Source organism: Pelobates fuscus, chromosome 5 (genome assembly GCF_036172605.1).
Source record: "Pelobates fuscus isolate aPelFus1 chromosome 5, aPelFus1.pri, whole genome shotgun sequence".
Taxonomy (NCBI): Eukaryota; Metazoa; Chordata; class Amphibia; order Anura; family Pelobatidae; genus Pelobates; species Pelobates fuscus.
Window position 1 is genome coordinate 353,619,019 of NC_086321.1, and position 22,823 is coordinate 353,641,841.

At 40.9% G+C, this 22,823-nt stretch overlaps 1 protein-coding gene across 1 annotated transcript in view; it reads right to left on the reverse strand.

Annotated features, from left to right (window-relative positions):
* HMG20B (high mobility group 20B) overlaps positions 1–2,242 on the reverse strand; it is a 33,206-nt gene extending 30,964 nt beyond the window's left edge. Inside the window, exon 1 of the mRNA XM_063453325.1 lies at positions 2,188–2,242. The gene's annotated coding sequence lies outside the window, so the exon portion shown is untranslated. The remainder of the gene's footprint in view (positions 1–2,187) is intronic.
* Between the last annotated feature and the right edge of the window lie 20,581 nt (positions 2,243–22,823).

Consider the following 22,823-nt stretch of genomic DNA (forward strand, 5'->3'; position numbering starts at 1 on the left):
TTAATAAAAAAAAAAAAAAGAAAGTTTTATATTTGTGCTTATTTATAACAAAATTGTTTTGGGTGTACCTAAATAAAACAAATGTAGAAATATTAACAACTAATGGTTAATTTAAAGTGTAATTGCTTGCCATTAAAATGAAACTAGACATTTTAAAATTAAAGCGGCATTGTCACAGGCCAACCCTTATTTTTATTACATCCCCTATGTATTCCCCCCATCTAGAATTTGACCATTTTTAGCTTTTTTATGGATGCCTTCCTGTGCTTTTTCACCGCTCTGTGCTGACACTCCAACACAAAGCTTGGGTTATGAGAGATGGATCACAAGATTACAGAGAAGGGACTGAATGCAAAATTGTTACAATAACAAGAAAGTTAACTGAATGAAAGTTATTTCAATCCTGCAGAGTACAGTTTCCATAATATTATCTTGGTTAAAAACGCTATTACATTTAGAAAGATTATGGTACAATGACATATGCTTTCTACAATATATACAAATACATGTATGGTGTTAACCTAACCATCCAAGTCCCTGAGATTGGCTGCAAGGTATCGACATGGTCATGTAATACATGGCCAATACAAAATACTTAATGTACTACTATTTTAAATGCATTCTACACAAAGAATAATCTCATATATGAAATGTTAAACAAAAAATATCAGGTCATAGAAAGCCTAGAATTTTCCTCTCCTGCATCCTGGTAATAACAACAGGACCCACACGGGAACGCATTTAAATGGAAATGTAGTTAAAAAAAAAAGGGGGACATTTATATTGAACACAGGGCAACAGTGGCCAAAAAAGAGAGGCATATGGGTCAATATATATATATATATATATATATATATATATATATCAGTAATTTAAAAAGATAAGATATCCACAAAAATGCAAGGGAGACAAATACAAAATAATTAAGGGCCAAAAAGGAACAGAAGAGTAATAATGATGATGATCCATATAAAACACAGGTCAATGATAGGTCAAAATATGTCTCCCCTGCCACAAGTCAAGCTCAACTTGACACCACAGGCTAGGTGAGACTGATATCAGGTAGCTGTGCACTATAAAACAGGTGAGAATTGTTGGAAATTCAACATGAATTTAAGGCACAATTCTCCAAGTCGGCAAGGTTTGCAGGTTGGTCAGCTGGACCTCATATTCGAAATTCACTTTCGAATTCTCTTTCAATTTCTAGCAATTCTCACTTTAGTGAATAACTGTGTAAGACTACTAAAGTTCCATGGCCATGACGGGTCATTTCTGTTACCCTGTTTCTTACTAATTCTCTTTCCCTGTTGCTTACCAATTCTATTTCTTCAGCTTTCTGCACACACACACAAAAAAATAATAATTAAAAAAAATCTTGAAATAAATATAATCAAATACTGTACAACTAGGGCTATGGGAGGCAAAATTCCTGTATTCCCAATTATTATTCTCATGTTTGGCATTTGTATAGCGCCAACCTATTCCACAGCGCTTTACAATAACAATAACCCATATGCGTTTGTGATATGTTTGTTTCTAATTTTTTTTAAAAAAGGGATTGTGTATATCTGTATTTCCTATTGTTGATAAATAAATAAATACACACGTGTGCCGTTTTAGACCATCTAGAATCAGATCAGCAAGAATATACCAAATATTCTAAAAAGGATTGTGTGTGTTTATATTGACAATAATAATAATAATAATAATAATAATAATAATATAAAATATATACACTGGGTATTAGCTTAGTGACCTCACATTTGAAGAATAAAACCTGCATCATATACAATATTTAAAAAAAAAAATTAAATAAATAAAACCAGGCCACAATTATAAACAACATATTTTTTTTTTAAATAATAAGGATTATGAGCACAAAAGGTTTATCCCCCCATTTCTTAATAAACACACATATTCTAATACACCCACAGCATGCCTGTGTATAAGCAGGCTGAGCCATGATATGGGGTTACATTGTATTTATACCCGGGCTTGGTGGAAGTCTAAGGGGTTAATTAATTCTAATCAGTCCCTGGATCAGTAAGATGACAATAAACACCATAAACACCGCTCTTATGTAGAAAAAAAAACGCCCTTAGGAACCCTAGGAATCCCGTGACGTGCTATGACCGTCCAGATGTCCTATTGTCCCAGTGTGACCATTCTATAGAATGATATTGTTACCTCTCTTATTAAACTTTCCTTCTTCTCTCGCATATCTCTCAACCGCGCTTGAACCCCGTCCTCCTTCTTCACGCCTATTGGTCGAGACGTCTGCCCCGTTGCACAATCCGCGGATTCTGATTGGACGGCCGAACTCCCTTAGATTATGAGGCCGAAGGGAATGCAGGGCGCCGATTGGCTGCGTCGCGGTAACAACAGTTTTTGCAGGCAGGGAGCGCTGCGCGAGTGACTGGAGGTTCTGTCAGTCAAAGTGGAAGCAGGTTACGTTGCGCTGTGTTTCTCCACCGCCAATCATTAATCAGCTTCATCCTAGTGGTAGGGGTTTCTTAAAGGGACAGGCATAACCGGAAATAACCAGGGGGAAAAGGGAAGTGGTAATTTCCCCCCAGCCCCCCAAGCTGTGACATAATAAAGAATATATTTTATTTGTTACATTGTTTATGTAATATAGTTTATCAAAATACATTTCTATATTTGATGAGTGATATACTCACTGGATATTTTGTATCCAAGTGCTTTTGTTATATTTATTCCATGTAGGCAATTCTGCATTGTCACAGTTGTACAGGGTTATTCCAACAACCATAACCACTTCAGTGCAGGAAAGGTGTATGCCTACATTTTTTTTTTAATTCAAATTTTATTACAGTTTGGAGTTTAGTGAATAAACAGTTATTTTTTTTTCTGTTACAATTGGAAATATTCTCCAACTTTGCTACTTTTGCAACTCATTCATGGTTTGTGCTATAAAATGTAAAATAAGCCTTCTTTGGACATGTTTAATATTTCATAGCACTCACTGTGGGTAGCAGTTAAGGCACACCTTCCTTTTTTTTTGTCTCATACAACAGTATGTTTTGGGCATGTGTAAGTACACTATTTTATAGTGCGTGCCAAGGTAGTCTCAGGGCTTCAAAGAATTTAGCGTAACTAGAGGGCTCTCTTGTTTCCTTTTGTATACCCCTGTGGGATGGTATGTGTGATGGTGATAAGTCGGTTGTAGTGTGCCGAAAACGACTTACTGGTAGGCCTGTGAATAAAAGAAGGCCAACCAAGGAGAAGAATGGAATAATTAAATTAAATAAGGGGTGGGGTGACCTGAAACGGACCGACCAAGGTAAGAGAGGGGATATGGTTTTTATAGGACAAATATATATATATATATATATATATATACATATACACCAGAATGCTGGCAGGGCACCACGCAGTGGCGTACACATGACCCATGGTGCCCCCCCCCCCCCTCGCGCTTACTCTGCGCGGGCCGGGGCAGCAACACATGGCGGCAGGCACCATGCGCGCCGCGTACTGATACCGGCGCCGGAAGATGACATCATCTTCCGGCTCCGGTATCAGTGCGGTGCGTGAGGGAGCTGAAGAGGAAGCACTCAGGGGAGAGTGCTCCCTCGCGCACCAGCCAGCCTGACCGGCCGCCGGGTGTAAGCAGGGCCAGCCTCGGGGGTCCCGGAGGTGGCCGGCTCCTGGGCCCCCCAGGAGAAGAGGCTGGCCCAGAGCGTACATACTGGGTCGCAGGGGCGGCCGGGCCCCATGGTGGGCCGGGCCCGGTCGCAGCCGCGACTCCTGCGACCCTGGTATGTACGCCACTGGCACCACGTATATATACCACCCAACGTTTCGGCCTGATAATCTTTTTCAAGGGTCGAAAAGTCGGGTGATATTTATGTTATGCCCTGTGTCCTCATTAGCTGAAGAGATATAACACTGTGTGCAGTATTTTCTATATTAAAGGACAGTAGCATTTTCTGTCTATTTGTATTTATTTCTTGGTTTTTTTACTGTAAGGTTTTGTTGCACATTGATTTTCCCTGTAGACTGTTTATCTACTATATATATATATATATATATATATATATATATATATATATATATATATATTATTATTATTATTATTATTATTATTATTATTATTGCCATTTATATAGCGCCAACAGATTCCGTAGCGCTTTACAATATTTTGAGAGGGGGGGATGTAACAATAAATAAGACAATTACAAGAAAACTTACAGGAATAATAGGTTGAAGAGGACCCTGCTCAAATGAGCTTACAGTCTATAGGAGGTGGGGTATTAGAAACATTAGGATAGGAAATATCAAGTAGGAGTGAAGCAGAGCTGGAGGAGAGAGCAAAGCACTATCCCATAGGAGAGCAAGAGACAGGTATGTAAGGGAGAGATTACTCTGGGAGGCCATACGCTTTCCTGAAGAGATGGGTTTTAAGGCCCTTCTTAAATGATTGAAGACTAGGGGAGAGTCTGATGGCAGTAGGCAAGTTATTCCATAGGAGAGGAGCCGCCCGTGAGAGGTCCTGCAAGCGTGAGTTGGCCGTATGGGTGCGAGCAGCGGTCAGGAGGTGGTCGCGGGCAGAGTGGAGGGTACGAGGAGGGGCATACCTCTGGATCAGTGAAGAGATATAAGAGGGGCTGGAATTGTTCAGTGCTTTAAATGTATGGGTTAGCACTTTGAATTGACTCCTATAGGATACAGGGAGCCAATGTAAGGACTGGCAGAGGGGCGAGGTGTGAGAGGACCGACTGGATAGGAAAATCAGTCTAGCTGCAGCATTCATTACAGACTGTAGCGGGGCAGTACGGCTTTTGGGGAGACCAATCAGGAGAGGGTTACAGTAATCCATGCGGGAAATTACTAGAGCATGGACAAGCTCCTTGGTAGCATCTTGCGTAAGAAAGGGGCGGATGCGGGCTATGTTTTTGAGTTGGAATATATAAATCAGCACTCCCGGGTAATTTTCTCAAGAACTTCTTTACTAAAAAAAAAGTGTAACAGCCAACGTTTCAGTTCCATTTAGGAACTTTCATCAGGCCAACCACGAGGTGGTTGGCTGTTTGCTGTTGCTCGGCACAACTTTTCCTGTCAGGACAGTAAATGCCATTAACCACATTTTTATGTGTGGATGAAAACGTGACAGATTCAAGCAGCTATACCATAGCATGAAAGACAACATATTGAAGCATGGCATTTGCCACCTTTGCAGATGCAGAAGGACCCAAGGGCGTTGTCTTTATTGTGGTGAGGCTGATCATATGTTGAAGACCTGTCCTACCAATTCTGTCACTGTGCCTAGTAAGCGAGTTACCTCTCTTCTTTCCCACAATACTTAACCTACCGCTCTCGCCATCGAACCACCCCATGTCTGCATCTCTCCAATGGAGAAATAAGCTACACCGGATAACAGCTGTCATTGACTCTGTGGCCAGTTGATATTTCTTGAATCAATCACTGGCTGATCTTATACATATATTTTGGGCATACTTTTATTTATTTATTTTAAATTGCGCACTCATTACTCTGTATGAGGTTTACCTCAAACTATGTCTCATTTTGTTTGAATAAATCAGTACTTTGAAGAATCTGTAGTGGGGATTGGGGCTGTTGTGGAGAGATAGGGCCTGTAATGGGGTATAAAGACTGTAGTGGGGTGTAAGGTACTGTAGTGGTGGTTTAGAAGATGTAGTTGGGGGAATAAGAGGCTGTAGTGGAGGTTAGGGCTAGCAGGTGGGGACATGGTCTGATTTGGGTTTATAAGCTGTAATTAGGAATAGGGGCAGTAGTGGAGAATAGGGACTGTAGTGGGAATAGGGGATGTAGTGGGGGGATAGCAGCTGAAGTTGGGGTCTAGAAAATTTAGATGGACATAATTGGCTGTAGTGGGAGTTAGGGGTAATATTGGGGGATAGAAGCAGTAGTCGGGTTTATGAGCAGTTGTGGGGGTTATGGGCAGTATTGGGGACTTAGAGACAGTAGTGGAAGTTTGGAGCTGTAGTAGGAAGGTTAGAGGCTGATGTGGGGGGTTAGGTGGTGTAGACAAGGGGCATTAATATAAAAAAATGCATTTTTTTCCCCTCCTCCCTGAAGTTTACAGTTGACCAGGGTGGAGGGAATCCCGATCCCTGGTGGGAAATGCAGCTAGTCAGGGAGACCTTCTCATCTTCCTGTCCATTTATTCAGCAGTGGTCACTCCGGATGCATTAGGGTGTGTCTGGGCACACCCTGTGCATACGCCTATGATCTCAGGTATCTTCTTTGTGGGTAAAAAGGATGGAAGACTTCATCCCTGCATGGATTACAGGACCATAAACAAGATTGCGATAAAAAACAGATTCCCACCTCCGTTGATTTCTGAGATGTTAGACACCTTCAGAACACTACCATCTACACTACAATTGACCTGCAGGGAACCTGTAGTTTGGTGCGAGGGTGATGAATGGAAAACAGTTTTCAGATCTCAAAATGGACACTTTGAATATTGGTTTGGTCAACAACCCTGTCACCTTTCAGCATTTTCTGAACAATGTCATTTTCAAAGTCTAGTTAGTAGATACCTTCACTATTCTACATTAATGACAGTCTGATATTCGCGCTCTCACCACTCCAAAATATAGACCATGTGCATAAAATACCTATGGGAACATGGGCTTTATGCTAAGCTTGAGAAATGTACGTTGGATGCCACCACCAAGAACCATGTAATCTTAAATCCAGCACTGTGCATAACCAGTCGCAATAGTATCTCCTTTAGACATGCAGCATTTAATTTTCTCCTCACACTGAACTCAACAAGCTGTTGGAGGAAATACCCCATTAAACCTCCCTGACCTTCAGAAAAACTATAATTGATACTAGTATTGGCATATGCTGTTTCAGCATATCAACATGTAGAGTTTCCAGAGAATAGAAATCGGTCTCTGGTATGACCATTTTGGTGAGTTCTCCTGCATGTCTTCCTCTGCAGGCCCACTTGCTAAGGGAAAGATGGCATTGGATTTCTCACCATGCCAAGAACTTTTTTTTCCCAGACTGGGCAGTTTAAGTGGGACTTGCACCATGGCACTGTTACTATGATCTATGACATCCACTATACAGCTTGATAATGCAGTGAAGTTTCTAGTTATAATGCTTTACTTGAGTTCCTAAATTATACTGAGTATTCACAAAACTTGTGTTGCTGGCACTTAGCTGTAAATGTAATTGAGGTGTTGGTATCAGGGTCAACCCCTCTTATACGACCATTACTATAATACATAAAAACATACAAATGAAACTAAATAAAAAATACCTATTCTTGTTCCACTGACTCGGGTACTACCAGTGTCCGAGCCTGTCCCTGTAGTGGGGTGGACGGAGGGTGTAGGTGCTGTGCGCTTCTGCTTGCTGATCGTCTTCCGTCCTCGTGGACAATGCAGTGTTCGTGAGCCCTGTGTGCCTCTCGGCCTGGGAGGGCAGCCATTTGGATGCTTGCTTGCTGTCTTCTTTGATGTGCCCGGAGTAGGTCCCTGCGCCTCCGGTCGTCCGCTATGTCCTGCTCTTTTCCTGTGCCCAGTCGTGATGCGCCTCTGAAGCCTGAGCCAGAATCGGGCAAAAATCTGGTCGAGCCGTTTCAGGGCTTCGGTGACCTGGTCGCGGGGATCATCCTGGTGGGCACTCTCAGCGTGTGTGTCGCAATGGTGGACGTCCTCCATTTTGGGATCCCGGAGCCGGTCACTACAGTATTCTCGCTTGGTGAGTGTCCGTAGGCATGCTAGGTCAGTTCCGAGGGGACCGGGATATCCCCCACCGGTCCGTAGGGGGGGAGCAGGGGTGTTTGTGGACCCAGTCCAGAAGTTCAGCTCGGGAAGATCGGACGCTTCTCCCCCGCCTCGCTCCCGGTAGGCCGCAACAGGACTCCCCGGTCTTTTCAGGTTGCAAGTGCGCAGGTTGCTTGCCTGCGGATCCCCTGCTTTCGGGAATGCTTGGCTTAGATCGCTTTGGTCGGTTAAACGGGTTTAATACCCTGTTTTCTTAGCTTAGTATTGGAGCTCTAGTTTTGCACGTCTTGCTCCCTTGAAGGTCAGGCCCCGCCCCCCGAAACCGTTTTCTTTTTAATGCAGGCTGTGTGAGTCACAGGTGGGGAGGTGTGGCTAGGACTGCAATGCTGCATACAGAAAATCACAAAAGTGATTTAACTCGTAAATGACACAGGATTGAGCAGTGAGACTGCATGGGCATGAACTATACACTAAAATTGCTTCATTTAGCTAAATGTGTTTTGATGTCCATTGTGTCCCTTTAAGACTCATAATGGTGTTTAGGATTTGGAGTCATGTCATATATTGTTACATTTCGAATAAGTGCCCTGTCTTTTCCCTAAAGCTTTGTTACATCCATTTTACATCTTGTAACATCCTGGTCATCTGACATGATCTTCGTACATATCTTTGCAAGTTCCTGATGTAACCCGGTGTGATGGGCATGCTTTAACATACTAATAAACCCTTCGTTTTTATTAAAGAAGCAACTTTGCTTTTTTTTTCTGCATAACAAAGATATAAGGATTAGTGGAGTGATCTTACATTTCGACTACTCATCCTGTGTATCCTTACGCCACTCTATTGGCCACTGATGATAGTCCTTTACGAATGAATAGGTTATATTGAGACTGGGAGTGAGACTGAGAGCATAGTCCGATTTTGTATCCCTCTACCGGCATCTAGTGGTCTTTGCTTAGTAACACTAGTAGGACTTTCACCCCATAAAGGTTCTAACGTAGGGGATTTAGTTACTGTATATGATCATACATTGCATAAGCTTGCCACAACACCAGTGTACCCCATTTTTGGCATGTCCTATCCTAGCAATAATGCCTACTCATAATATTTTTGTTTAGGTGTTAAAAAAAAAAAAAAAACAGCTATTATAGTCTGTGAACATTGAAGTTGCTGTTTAGTGAATGTGTTGTATCTTGTATGTTGTATAAATTGTATGAATTGGCCCCAGCAACATTCTTATAATGCATGGATGTGCAGGTAAGTGCAGCCCTCTTGGTTTCATATGTATAATTATTAATAATATAATTATAAAAGTGATAGTTTTATTACTATAGAGCTCAGTATGCTGTGATTTTTATTTAGAAAAGCTAGACATGAAATAAAAATAAAGTGGTTTTGTCATTAACTTTTAGCAAGCTACGATAATGAGCTAACCCAAATCCATGCAAAGGTTTGTGTGAACTTAAATGGAGAGGATAGCGGATACTGTGACCCTTCATTAGGGAGTGCTAGCGCACACTTATGCCTCGAAATGGCTGAAGTGACTGCCATATTAAGCTATAAGCACGCACTCAGGATGACGGAGACAGTTGGAGAACCACTCGACTATGTTTGATAACCTTGATCAATTCTAACACAATTGATCAAATACAACAATAGGTCAGCGTTAATCAATAAAATTGGTGCAGCCCTTCTTCGTCATTTTTTTGTACTGTTTTTATGATTGATCCAATATCTAAAAAAAAAAAACTTTTTAAAAACTGCTTCATCAAGAAATTATCCTTTTGTTTGAACTCTATTATTATATTTATTATTTTTATTTAAAAAAACAAAACACTAAAAAGTTAACTTAATTTATGTAAAAAAAAAGGTTTAATAAAATGGCACATGGACATTTATTTTCCAACTCTCATGTTAAAGAAACACTGGAAGTACCATAAGAACTGCAGCATGTGGTCATTGTGCCAGGAGTGGCCTGGCATCGCTCCCAATGTAAGTAGTACACTGTAGTAGTGGTTATGGTACTTGGAGTGTTTTTTAATAATCCTGAGCTGAACACAATTTTTTTTTAACTTAAACATTCATTGGTTTACAGGTCCACTACAATACTTTATAAGTAATATATATATATATATATATATATATATATATATATATATATATATATATATATATATATATATAATGTAAAATAGAACTTAAATCCAGATTAACTTGATACAAGATATACATTTCTTTCTTCTCTGTCGCAGTTTAGATGATTTGGATCAATGACACCAAGTAATCTAAACGTCATTCTTATAAATATATTTTTTTAAAAGTAAAAAGCTCTTATATACAGGGGAGGAGAAGCATACGTTAAAGAATAATGCATGCAGATGATTTCTTGTTGGCAGCTGGTTTCTTGCTAGTAGCTGTGATGGGAGAGTCCGTTGAGTTAATATGAGAATCATTGTGTCCATCTTGCTTGACTTGAGCTTTTATCGGACGTTCTTTATTTTCTGCAACTTCTATGAAACAAGAGTAAGTATGCTTTATCCGTCTGAAATTAATTAATAATGAAGTGAACTCTATGATTTTCACTTCATAGTGATGGCCTTGATACAGAGTGCAGTTGGTCATCTTTATTTAAAGGACAACTGTCAATTCAAAACTATGTTTTAATGTAATAATCCATTCATCCACTGTGCTCTCTCCCCCCCAAACACCCCTCCCACCCTTCAGGTTACATAGATCACAACATTTCCTCTCTTCTTCCCTTTGTGTATTTCTTCCACATCGATTTAGATTGCAAGCTCATATGGGCAGGGCCTTATTCACATTCGACTCCCATATGTCAAGCATTTTTTGTTACAATTAATTGTTTGACTTGTTTACCTACTGTACAGTGATGCAGAATATGTTTGCGTTTATAAATAATTAGAATTTATAGCGCTTCCATACAGCATGCTATGTCTGCCTGTGAGGTTATATTCTAAAAAGAAAATAAATGAGACAAAAGGTAACGGCAGAAAAACCGTGTGAGGGGTATCACGGCGTATCAAGACTGGTTGCATTCAGTATGTTATGGAGTTAGTAGAAATGTTCAAGAATAATGGTTTGTTTATATTAAAGCCATGAAACTTACGGATGTTAGGGTTTTCCTGTATAGAAACTTGCTTATCCTGGGCATTATGCACATTTTCATTCACTGCTTTTTGCTTCTAAATGAAAAAATGAAGAAGTTAATGCAACATGTAAATATTAATTACAAATGCAGTCAAAGAGCATTTCTTGAGTAAAGTTCTAAAATTGGAGCAATCAGTAGGAACATTCTATTGGTTTCCATGGTGATTGGTCCATAATCCAATAATATGCCCAGGGATTGAACAAAAGAGCCCAAACTCCAATTATATATTACTATCAAATATCTCATTAAGAGCAGGACCACACTATGCCTCTAGCATGTAAGCTCATCGAGCAGGGCCCTCAACCCCCTCTGTTCCTGTACGTCCAGTGGTCTGATCTCAATTATGTGTCTGTTAGTCCACCCATTGTACAGCGCTACGGAATTTGTTGGCGCTATATCAATAATAAAATAATAATAATAATGATAGCTTCATTGTTACTTGTTCCACTGCTTAAAGGAACACTCCTAGCATCAAAATCACTACAGTCCACCAGGTGCCACTCCCTGCCTCCACTACTACTCAGTGAAAGCCAGAAGCTTGCATCACTGATCTAATCTTTCATTAGTTCAAGAATACTTATGGAAGCTCTTAATCAGGAGCTTTTGGCTCTCACTGAGCTGTAAATAAGGCTGGTAGTTGACTCCTTACATTGGAGGAGAATTTGGGCCATTCTAGCACCATAACCATTACAATGCAGTGTGGGGATTATGGTACTTGGAATGTTCCCTTAAAGAGGCCTGAGCTTTGTGTAATGGGGTATTACGCAATTCTTCAAGATGGGAAGACATCCACATTTTTCACGGATGAAGGATGTGAAAATCTACTTCTTAATATTAAACATCCCATAAAGTTCAATCATGTTTAGATATCATGACTGTGAAGGCCATGAAAGGCGTTTGACTTCATCTCAATGTTCATGAAAACTTGAATTTGATTAGCGTATGTGTTGGGGAGAGGGGCAATCATCCTGGTACATAATCAAATCAATGAATTAATAACAGCTTCATCACATTCATACCATAAAGGGTTTGTTAAGATTTGGTCACAAAGGTGAAAATTTTTAAGGTGTTTATATTTGAGGCATTTTGGAACTAGCCCGTCAAGTGACTGTATACAACTGGCTTTGGGCGTTGACTTGTAACCAAAGTCTCACTTGGTCAATGACCGTCATCTATATAGCATAATCTGTCATAATAGAGTGTACATAGAGAATACATATGAACTACTATTCCTGTATATTTAGCTGCTGTTCTTATAATATACACAATGCAGTTTTGGTAACTGAAGAAGCCGGTATCGATCCTGTTGATCCTCGGCTGTTTTACCTACAATCCCTACTGTCTATTAGCAGAATACATTCACACAGCATACCTTACTTAATAATTACAGACTAGCTGCCCTGTAATTGAAAGTGAGCTAATTATTTTTCCAAGTAAGGTTAGACCATGTCTGACCCCAGACAAGCCTTCATGTGATGCCACCAATTTGTTGTCTGCAAATCAGTGGAATGCAGTAGTGACTAATCCCCTGAATTGAACGGGATAAAATATGTTTTTTTCTACTTGTCATATTGACTAAGTAGGTTGGTGGACTCCTATGTCTAAGGACCTGGAACATGTTTTGTGTTTAGCTTCACCTTTTCCCTTTGTTTATTTTTTCCCGTACTGTGCCGAATAAACTGCTTGTGAGTTTTGAGCGCTTGTAGTGCCATTTTTTACATTTGTTTTACAGTTAGGTTGGTGGACATACCAGGACTTAATGGATCACATTAACAATCACTAAAAAGTCAACTTAAAGGAACACTATAGGGTCAGGAACACAAACATGTATTTCTGACCCTATAGTGTTAAAACCCCCATTTAGCCCCCCTATCCCCCTAAATATAGCAAGATCTTACCTTTACTCCAGTCTGCTGCTGCTGATGGCTCTGCCCAAGATATACCTCTTTGGCTGACATCATCAGAAGTGATATTCTGAGCCAATCACATGCTTTCTCATAGGAAAGCATTGGATTGGCTGAGACTGTCAAGGAGGCAGATCAGGGGCAGAGCCAGCACAAGTCAAACACAGCCCTGGCCAATCAGCATCTCCTCGTAGAAATGCATTGAGTCAATGCATCTCTATCAGGAAAATTCAGGGTCTCCAAGCAGAGGGTGGAGACACTAAAGGTCAGTGCTGCACACTTTGCAGCACTGCCCCAGGAAGCACCTATAGAAGCCATCTGAGCGGCGGTCACTGGATGTGTCCCTTAGCTGTAATGTAAACACTGCATTTTCTCTGAAATGATAGTGTTTACTGCAAAAAGCCTGAAGGGAATGATTCTACTAACCAGAAAAAATACAATAAGCTGTAGTTGTTCTGGTGACTACAGTGTTGTAACAGGGTGATTTTAGAGCTTTGTCAGGCTTAGAATCATGTGAGTTACAGTCCACAACATTTTCAAGGCAAATGCACCCTAATTCCTCCTTATGCCTAAGCTCAAAATCCTAAACCGAAGTCCTCTAGTTCTTAAGGTACCATAAGCCAGCATAAAACACACTGATGCTACACGTACCCTAAAAGGCGATGGCAGCCCTAAATGTAACCATTACCGTTTCAATATAATCTGTTTTTTTATGATTTGATGACACGTGGTAATAGAAATTTTGTTTCATAAGAATGTGACCTTATTTAATAGTGACTTTTAGAAAGCACCTTATTATTATTATTATTATTGCCATTTATATAGCGCCAACAGATTCCGTAGCGCTTTACAATATTAATTTAAACAGACACGGTTTGAATTTATATGGGATGTATATATCTTCCCCTCCCCAAGATCCAAAAGAAATGAATGTAGAAATTATGTGGCAAAAAAATATATGTCTGAAATAAAAACCATTACAGCTAGCCATTACCCAGAATGCCTCTCTCTAATTAAGCCTCCTACATTGATTGACTGACAAAATACATTACAGTCCAACAAATGAATGCAGAAGATACCTAAATAGAGTAATAGTTAGTACCACCTGAAAAAGCCAGAAGGTTGGCCAAATATTTGTTTAGTAGTTGAATACGGTTTTATTATTCATAATGACTGCCTGTAAATTAATTACAACTATAGAATTGTAACTTACATTTTTTTTCTCCTCGGGTTTAATTTTCCCACCGTCAGTATGATGAGATCTTTTGAGACCCCGATGATATCTTTTTACAAAATGCAAAAAAAAAGAAAAAACTATTATCATCATCTTTGTCTTACCACAAATAATATAATATTGTTTAGGTGTCTGCTGACATAATGCCTATGTGTCTGCTGACCATACAGTGTCCAGCATTCATAAAATGTTTTTTTGCATTGGTGAATTAAAAATGGAGTCACTGGCCAGTCAGTTAGGTTTGAGTGCCATGCTGTCCTAGCACATTCTGAGCACAGAATACAAATATCTCTGACCACAAGGTTGCCATGCAAACCATGAGGGAACATGCATGAGTACATCACTATCAATATAAAGCCAAACACACATCACCAACGACACTTCCATGCAGCGGAGGCTGGTCCATAGCAGTAGGTGGGCAGTGCCACCTCAGTTTTTGATGGAATAAAAAAAATGTACTGGCATCATATGAACTAGGGTTGGTAGTAGGAAATCATGCTGAGAGACTGAGCAACTAGTAATGTTAAGATTATTGGGGTGCTTTCCCCTAAGAGGGGAAATCATTGCTGAACGTTTTCCCACATAAGCGGGGAACCAGTCCAAGGAACTTCTCACACCATAACCACTGTAATCTCAATTAATACTACTAATTCCAAGCTGTTACTACTAATAGGCTGAAATGTAACAACTTTTTATTTTCTACACTACAATGCATGAAACAAAGTATACTGCAGGATACAATCAATACAGCGAGATTAAAATATATATAGTACTCCCAATCAACTCATCCTGAGGTAAAAAGAGCTCACTGACCCTCAGAGCTTACACTCAGATGTGCACATTCCTTACCTCTCCAAGTACGAATTGCTGTTCTTAAAGTCGTGTTCATCCTTCCAATCATCCGGCATCCATTTTAAGGATCTGTCAACTCCTAGACCCACGTGCCCTTCACCTCCTGAAGATATGGGCATCCTTCTTAGCCAGAGTGTCCGTGTGATAAAATGGAGTAAAAATACTCTGATATTTTATATTTAAAAAAAATGACTCCACAGTCTTCTAAAATATATTTTACCTCCCTACACCCCGAAAAAAAAACAAAAAAAAAAACACAAATGTTATTTTTCAGTCATAAATACAAATTTGAGGGTATAGAACTATTCCCTCAGGCCATAACTGCAAAAAAAATCTAAAGTAATTTTTCATGTAACTATCAAACTTCCAGTCACAATACTCTGCTAAATGAAACCGTCTCCAGTTAATGTATACTATTGTACAGCACCTTCTTGAGACATTATAAATACCTTCCACTTGAAATGGATGTGTTTGTTAGTGTTTCTATGGCTGCAGTGTCTGCTCAAAGGCTTAAGTTACAAAACAAAAGTTAGCACCAGTCAGGAGGCTGAATGGTAGAGGTGTTTGCAAGACTTTTACTGTTTATCCTCTCTGGATACAAAACAAACATTTAAACTAAAACAGCATTAGTTTATCCTAGTTAACAAACAAAGCCTTTTTGAAAAGCATCAATCAAATGTATCATTTTAGGAATATTTGGAAGCATTTTAACCACGTGTGTGGTAATTTCAATAAAATAAGGTTGATGGATTTTAAATTCTCTCCACAATACCCAAGTCTAAAATGCATTTGTCAAAAGATCTCCCTGCTAGCTGTTACAAATGGACTCCATGGTGTTCCTTTGTTTTACTGGGGCTGCCGCACTCCCTCGCGGTTCTGGTGCTCTGTGATGATGTCAGAGCACAGGCTGGGAACCCGGCGCCTGTGCTCTGACACTCACAGTGCGCCGGAACCGCGTGATCTTTTGAACATTTTAAATGTTGCAGTTACAATAACAATGCAAGTGTTATTTAAGCCTATCAAACCATATATGTTAAAGGAATGCATGGTTAGGATTAATTTAAAGGAACCTAGAAGTGGTCTGGAATCTGGATGCCGTGTCCCTGTCCCCTTAACCCTGCAATGTAAAAGATTGCAGTTTCTCAAAAATGACAATTTCTACATTGCAGGGTTAAATATAAACAAAGTACAGTGCTGGAATAAAGCGTAGTTTGTATCGCTACGATCACCAGTGTTTAGTCACCTTAAAACACATATAAATAACAGAAAGAATCACACAATACGTGAGAGCTTCACAGAATGAATACTACCACTCTAGTATCCTGGATAGTATGAAAAATCCACTAGTAGTCTGCAATAAAACATAAAATACAGATCATAGTGCAGTATATTTGAAAGTTATTGATAAATGTAAGCCAACTGGTCAAACTCACATGTTGCTGAGACTATTTGTAGCAGGCTCAGACTTTTAGCGCATCTTGAAAAAATGCATCTTCGCCTATGTACCCTAAATTCTTTGCAGCGGCCCTGATATCAGCCTTGGAGTCCTTTTCTATAACTATGATTAGCATCATAGTCGAACAAAGGAAAGCAAATTTAAAAGAGCTTGATTTGCTAATTACTCAAATTAAAAGTAAATTAGACCCATTTTTTGGGACCAAAGATTTTGAGATGAAAACAGAATTAAAATATGAACCCACTACGTCACAGTACCCCAATATCGGTGGGTCCTAGACTAATTTTAATATTGGAGATTAACATGCTAACTGCAATACTTACTGCTTAAACGGCTTCCAGAGATTGTCTTCAATTTATATTTTCCTGTGGTCACCGCCAAAGGGGCACCTGAGTAGAAGGGTGGGGTGCTTAGCCCAAAAGGAATCTGGTTTCCAAATATACGTGCACAATACTAACATGTCTTTTATTACAGTAATGCCCCACTCCCTCAAATCACTTGTGTGCCCTTCCCATGGCCTTCTTTAACGGGGATCACGATCCTAAAATAAATTGCTGCGGGCAGCGGGCCAGCACACTGAGGGGGCAGCGGCAGAGGGGGGTCAAGCCCCCTTCCTTGAGCCAGTAGGGAGATCAAAAGATCTCCCTGTCAGCTGTTACAAATGGACTGCCTGGTGGTCCAGTGTGCTGCTGGGGTTGCCGCACTCCCACGCGGTTCCGGTGCACTTTGTCAAGCTTGACAAAGACCTTTTGGGGTCGAAACGTTGCTGTTATGGTTCTTAATAAAGTGCCTGTCTTGAACCAAGGAGTGCCTGGACCCCTATTATTGTGGTCTAACATTATCACAGAGCACCAGCAGCCCCAGCAGCACACCCGACCACTAGGGAGTTCACTAGCAACACACTGGACCACCAGGGAGCGAACCAGCAGCACACTGGACCACCAGGGACTCATTGGACCACCATGAAATGAAATATTGCCTCCCCTGCCTGCACAGAAGGTCAGCAGGTTTGGCAAAGTCACATTAACCCTCTAACCCCTCTCTCTCTAAACCCCTAGCCCTGTCTCACTAGCCCCCCAGCCCTGTATCACTAGCCCCCCAGCCCTGCCTTACTAGCCCCCCAGCCCTGTCTCATTTGCCCCCAGCCCTGTCTTACTAACCCCCCAGTCCTGTCTCACTAGCCCCCAGCCCTGTCTCACTAGCCCATCCAGCCCTTTCTCACTAACCACCCCTAACCCTGTCTCACTAACCACGCCTAACCCTGTCTCACTAACCACCCCTAACCCTGTTACACTCACCACCCTCCCACAATCATTTAGAAAACCCCAACCCTGTCACTCTCACTCCCTAACTGTGGCATACTCACCTACCCTCACACCTACTATCACACTTACCCAACGGATGTCTGTGTATGTATCTGTGTGTCAATGTTGTAAGTACCAGTGGGTGTATCTCTGTATGTGCCAGTGTGTGTAGCTTTGTGTCTGTGTATTTGCATGTCTGTTGCTGTGTGTGTCTGTGTATCTGTATGTGTATCTGTGTGTGGCAGTATATACACTACACACAAATGCACGCCTGCATTCAAAAGCCAACATTCACACAAACATACTCTTTACAAAAAGGAGAAGACCTACCCTGTGATGACCCAGCAGCAGGCTTGCATCATCTGGCCCGGCTCACACTCTGAGGCTCAGGTAGGCACACGTACCCCTTCCACTACCCCAAACTTTTGCAACCGCCCCACTAGGTAGACCCCCTGAGCTAGTCCCCAGAGACCCATTCCCCATAGTCGCCCCTGCAGAAAGACTCCCTGTGCTAGTACCCCAGTGCTGGTGCCCAGTGGTCCCCCCTGCCCAGTCACCTTCCCCTGGGATAACCCAGCTGAGTTTGGAAGGGAGGTATCCGCTGACCCTACCCTCCAGATATATGTTGATAGGGCCGCCACTGGCCAGGTGGGGAAGGACAGGGAAAAGTTTATCTGGGAGGGGGGCTTACTATACCGCATAGCAGAGAAAGGAAAGTCCGGGAGAGCTCCTACTACCACCAAGCAGTTGGTGGCACCCAGGATATATCGGCATGAGCTGCTTAAGATAGCTCATGATATCCCCCTGGCAGGGCATTAAACCAATCTTAAGCTCCTCATATCATCCCCAAACTAACAGTGTGTGCGATCGCTTCAATGGCACGTTGAAGCAAATGCTCCGTACCTTTGCAGAGATTTGCAAAGACTGGGAGAGGTTCCTGACGCATCTCCTGTTCGCCTACTGGAAAGATCCCCAGGAATCCACAGGATTCTCCCCGTTTGAATTAATGTTCAGGCAGAGGGTTAGACGGCCCCTAGGCCTGGTCCGGGAGCACTGGGAGGGCACTGAGGAACAGGAAGAGACCCCCATCATTCCATATTTACTGGAGTTTAGGGACCAGCTGGAGGAACTCACTCATTTGGTGGGAGGGAACCTCAAGGCGGTAATTCACTACCATAGATCTGTGCAAGGGATACTGGCAGATTCACCTGGCGACAAATGCTGTTCCCAAGTCGGCCTTCGTCACCCCATTTGGCCTCTACCAATTTAAGGTAATGCCATTTGGGATGAACAATGCCCCAGCCACTTTCCAAAGAATGGTGGATTGGCTGTTGGATGGCCTCCAGGATTATGCCTGTGCATAACTGGATGACATCGCCATATATAGCGACACTTGGGAGGAGCATCTGGTACATGTAGGAGCTGTACTAGATAGGATTAGGGAGGATGAATTAACCCTTAAGCCCAGCAAGTGCCACCTAGGGATGGCCAAAGGGCAATACCTAGGACACCGAGTGGGGTGTGGGAAGCAGAAGCCCAAGCCAGCCAAGGTTGAAGCAGTAGCTAGCTGGCCCCGTCCCAGCACCCAGGTGATGGCCTTCCTAGGGACCACTGGCTACTACAGCAAGTTTGTCCATAATTACCGCGCCCTAGCCAAGCCCCTCACAGACCTGACTCAGAAAAACTTGCCCAGACAGGTAGCCTAGACCCCCGAGTGTAAGCAGGCATTCCTAGCCCTTACGGACGCCATGGTAAAAAGACCCGGTAAGCAAAACGCGAATGCCGTCGGGTTGTCCAGACAGACAGCCCTAGAGAAGTGATCCTTGAGCACTCCCCCGGACATCCCCAAGCCGGTCCGTTGGGATTAGACTGTGTATGCCGGCTTGTGGTTAAGGGGGAGCTGTGTGGCGGGACCGCTGCCTGTCCGTGAATTGCCTATCCGTTATTATGCGTGTTTCAGGAAATTTTTGTGTCTTCTATCCGCTCCCCGTTCAGGAGTGCCTCCACAAAGGGAATTCATTTGCCTCCCGAACAGGGACCACCCTTATACCCCATTTAGAATGTTGGTTTTGTGGGGATATTTATGGGATAATAATTGTAAACAGATGAGAATTGCCCACGATTTTCAATTCTCAGATCCCTAATCGTTATCGTTATAAGTGATAATGTAAACCATATAATTAATTCACAAATTGTTATAAAAATAGATAATTTTTATTTCTTAACAATTTAAATAATAATGATGAGTAACATGCATGATAATAATCAATGGAATTTCAGTATAATATTAATATGCAATACAATATGGTAATTAAAAACATCTCCTAATGACTAAGACGTAGTTTAGAATCTACACATTAGGTGTCAAGATTGATTTACGACCCTTTCTTCACAGAGAAGGAAAGTTTCAAGGGGAGACAGAGCATTCCTTAGAGTTGCAGTGTGAAATTGTAGAAAAAAAAAAACTTTAGCTGGCAGAGTAACCCTTTCAATGCTGGCTAGACCTCCTAAATAGTTAAGATCTACTCCTATGTAATATTAAATAAATAACATTTAACCAGTCATCAACCATTTCCTTGATTTTATCCAATGAGAGAAATCTGTTATGTTATATTAGCTGATATTTTAATTAATTTGTCTAAATAGATATTTTATCTTATTTTAGAGCCAATCAATACAGCTGGATAAATGGTCATGATATGCTAACGTGATATTAATCACACAAATACATTAATGGCTATATTACTCCCAGCTGCAGATGGGGTGCTATAACCATATATATATTCTTTAATAATTACGATTTCTAAATATGAAATCAAACATGATTTATCCAGTCATATATCATGCTATTAATTTTAATTAATTTAAATTAATTAATTAAATGTCTGTATATTTACCAGTTATGTAGATATTTTCTCATCAGATATCCTCAGGTAGCTAAATGTCATAGATCTCTTTCTCTGCATGGAGTGTGAGAGTTTCTTGGTTACTCTGGTCGCCCGATTCTGCCTGGATCTCTCTGAATCTCCCGAGAGTGTTGTAATGTCTCTCTCTTCAATCTTTGAATCTTTCTCAATCTTTGAGTCTCCTTTCTTTGAATCTCCTGACTCTTCCCTTGTCTTAACTTTTTAAAGGGGAAATTCCTCTAAGTGATAGCCAATCACAAATGTGGGGTGTGGTTCCCTTCTAGGTAATCATTTTAGTATTTGAACTCAAGAGGGCAGCCTTGTTCCACTAGACATACCTATCCAGGAAAGAGTTAACTTTTCCTGGTGGCTATTTTTGACGTCATTTACGTTATCTTTATGATGGCTATTACTTATTTTATCTGTCAGATCAAGAGAATTTCTTCAGATTTATCCAGACTATGCGTCTCCATTTTCTGCTATAATTCCTAAAATTGATAGTTTGTGAACTAAGTTTCACCTTAAACTATAATGGGACGTTGTACAATATCGAAAGTAAAATTTAATTGTTTAATCTCCTCTGTCACCTAAGTCTGGGAATAGAATTTATACAGTCTGTCCATCCCCCGTTCTCAATGTCTTATCTCTTTGTTGTTTATATACACATTCCATTCAGCTCTGGCTAAGCGGTCAGAAATAGAGAAAGGAAAGAAATGTTGTGTCTTTGTTAACTTGAGAATAACAAAATGGAGTCTGGTCTGTTCAACAATGACTTCAGAATATACACTTTGTACTTCTATCATAGCACAAAAATGTCTGCCGATATAAATACCCTGACATAACCCCCCTTTAGTGCCTGTCATAGCCAAATAATTTAGCTTATGAATAGGCACTATGGAAGTCACAAGACATAGTGTGCAATCACATCATTTCTGACATAGGCTCATGCGTGGAATGAACATTTTCGTATGTTTTTGTACCTGTAAGTGTTTTGAACTTTATGCTTAGTACAATCAACCATAATATCACTATTATCATAATACACCCAATAACAATCTTAACATGGATGAACCAGTCAACACGATCAATAAGGTCAGTATCTAACTCAGAGTATTTAAATGTGTCCACAGAAATGTTATCTTTCTTGATTGACATTTGGATAGTGTGGTTGGGCTTATGGTCCAGCAAGAACTTTAGAATAGGATCTAGAGGGATATCTAGATTCTGGAAGGGATCCACCATCTCAATAGCACTTTCGAGGACGTCAGTGTACACTGGGTATAGCGTAACGTCACCGATGGTGATACGAGAGTCGTGGGGTACCTTGATCAGTGATACAGGTGCTGGTAAGGCAATTACTTTATTTGTCACCTGGTCCCTGCGAAATGTTTTTAAGACACGTGCTTACCAACCACTTATCTTTTACTAAGATAGCATGCACTAACTCATTACTGTCGGTTTTTGACATAGTCACTTGACATGTTTCAGAGCCATGTTTAAGGTACTCGATCCCACACAAAGCATTGGTAGAATCGTACACAAAAGGTTTTCCATCACATTTTCCATCACATTGGAAATTATTGTCTTTGAATTTCTCACAGTCATTCAAAATGGGTATTGAATACCAATCTGGTATCCACGGTTGAAAAGCCAAAACATCTGGGGTTTGGACTTTTACATGGATATTTTCCTTCCATGTACCAACGTTGTAAATTGTTTTCATTTGAAAAATGTTTTTGGGAGTTACATATGGTATGGCCAATAAAAAGCAAATCTCCATACGTTCCGGGTCAATTAAGAGAGGTATAGCGCTCCCCATCTCAAAGGCCAGATTTAATTGCATAGGCTCAATTGTTTCTCCATCCACATTGGCAAGCATCGCATGAACAATATCCTTGGATACAAAATACAGAGGTATGCGTCCCCCTGCCAATTCGGTCATTCCAGTTTGCACTTCGTCGAGAAAAGCAAGTGTGTGGAACAATATCGGGTCATGCAGAAATAGAAGTTCACGCTTAAATAAGTCATGACTTTGGTGCAACTCAGTGGATTTGGCAATTAACTCCGAATGCAAATTTGTTGTAACAACTGTGTCTTCCACAATAGTTAACACGTCTTGGAGAAGTGTTCTTTGCTCTTTTATCACCTGATGAATACCGTTAATGTGTTGCTTTAGCGCATAGATTTCCATATCCAGCTTTTGGACAGTAATAGAGTTGGCTGCAGACATTCCAGTTGCGACAA